Consider the following 2,346-nt stretch of genomic DNA (forward strand, 5'->3'; position numbering starts at 1 on the left):
GCTTGAATTCATCCACAGTAATCAGAAAGGGATCGGGGACAGGGACGAGACACCCGGTCTGCTCCCCAAAGCTTCACATTAAGGCAGATGATAATGCATGTATGCGAGTCAGGTCATTAGAGGACATAGCTGTTTGCACTCCTCCTTTCCCACAGCCCTGCTGGTGGCTAAGCTTGAAAAATCCCCAGGATGAGCAAATGCTAACACACTAAACTGCGGTTTATGTCACCTAGAGCATTTTGCAAAGTCTCAGTGATCTGCAAATAATTAAAAGAGAAAGCAATCAATCTTGTTGTTCAAAACAGTGATTAGCCTGGGAGAACCCAGCATTGTAATTCTGTAGGCACCCAGGGGAAGATGCCGCATGCATAATGATAGCTGCTAGTCCTCACAAGTTCAAGGACCACGGGGTGTTCTCCAGTTGCGATGGGAATTTCCTATCCGTCTCCGAGGCTGTGTCATCCTGTGTTTCACAAGCACTTTGCCAAAGGAACAGAGAAACAGCTTTGCTGCTTGTCAGGCACAGCCCGGCCCCAGCTGCCACGAGTACAAGTGCACTTGTGCGCGGTTTTTTCCAAGGGCGTGACCTAGCTGCGATGCAGAGGCCGGGATGCGGGAGGAGCGATCGCCAGGGCATCGCCAGGCCTCCAGACAGGCAACTGGCAAAAGGTGTCCGCATAGCCCTGGGGAGAGGCCGGGAGGAGGACAGCATGCAGAGGTGTAGTGCCCTGTTCCCACAGGGGCCGAGATGAGCACCCGGGCTGTGGGAGCCAGACCGCCCTCCCTCCGGGCATGCAGGAGATACAGGAACTGCAAGAAGCTGCGTCCTGCCTTTGCCACCCACGCGTGACCGAAGCGAAGCCTGCAGAGCAGCACAAGCACAGACAAGGGGAAGAAACCAACCACCAGCACTCACGCCATCTCTTCGAGGGCCTGGTTAACCAACCTTCCTCCAGCCTCATCCATCGTTCAGCATTTCACCGCACGGCAGAGAGCCCAGCAGATCCATGCACAAACACTACTCCTTCCTGATTACTCTGGGTGAAGAAGAGAAAGAAAAACCTCTCCGCAACCAGGAGAGACCAGCATACACACATATGTAGGTCTGTGTAGCACTTCCTACCCACCTTCTGTTGTGCATTTGGACGTCAGACTTTGCATCTGTGGCTAAAGCAACCCACAGTGATTTAGAAGTGATTGCACAGCATTTTGTACTGGGTTAGGAGGAGATTTCTGTTTTGTGTATCATTACGGCAAGCAACAGCGGTTTCTCAGGCTCGGATCTAGCCTTACCACAAGGCGAAGAGGAAATTGCAATTATTTGTTGATGGTTTTTCAAAGCCCTCATCACAGCTCCCCTGAACCCATCACCAGGCAGCCTACATGCCTTCCAAAAGCTGCCAACAGGAGCCCATCGTCTCTGCTCCACCACGACTCACTTCACCACGTACCTGCTTCTCTCCAGCACAAGGGAACACCCCTGCCAAGCCAACTCCCAGGGCGGCTGTGGGAAGACTTGGCTTGGAAAAAAGTAATATTTTAAAGCCCAACATAAAACCCAAAAATGGGGAAAAGGCAGAAAACTTTTCCCCTCAGGTCCCGTCGCCCCCTCCACAGCCCAGAGGCACCGTGACAGTCAGGAGGCACCAGCTTGGAGAAAGGACTTCCCAGAAGAGATGAAGTTCTCTGTGCCCAGAACCAAACTCCACAGAAGTCGTAAGGAATTCAACCAGCTTTTCTAGGGCACAGACCAAGCTTTCAGCTGTCCCCGGGCCACCAGTGTGCTGCCCCAGGAACAGAGCACTAGGCACTACAGGAGTATGTGGATCATCACGTAACTGTACCGGACCTGGAGCCAGACCTCATGCTTTCGTGTCCCTGCTTTCACTCTCCTCACACGCTGCAGCATTTGCTGCTGCCAGAGCGCCCCGTTAGGGCAGCAAACACAGATGAAGCAGGCAGCCCAGCACAGGCAGGGCGATCTTTGGCATGACAGAAAGTCTCCCCACGACGGGCTCCTTCCTTCTGTCTCACAAGGGGACAATAAGCCAAAAAGAGATCTTTACCCATTAGAAATTTTACCTTCTGAATGCCAGGGCATCAGACCTGGATCAGGTAAGGGTTTTGGTGTGCTGATGCTCAACCCAGCCCACCCGGTCTCTAGAAGGACCTGCCGGTGGCTTCCAGCCAGCCCTGAAGGTAACACAAGCAGCAGGCCAACAAAGCTGACCCTTTAACGCAGGCAAACCAAGAACACGGGAGCTCTCGCTGGAGCGCAGTGCTTGTGGCTGAAACCCAGCAGCCCACCACGTGCACGGGGCTGCTAACACAGGCCCTTGCAGCGTC

Source organism: Phalacrocorax aristotelis, chromosome 7 (genome assembly GCF_949628215.1).
Source record: "Phalacrocorax aristotelis chromosome 7, bGulAri2.1, whole genome shotgun sequence".
Classification (NCBI taxonomy): domain Eukaryota; kingdom Metazoa; phylum Chordata; class Aves; order Suliformes; family Phalacrocoracidae; genus Phalacrocorax; species Phalacrocorax aristotelis.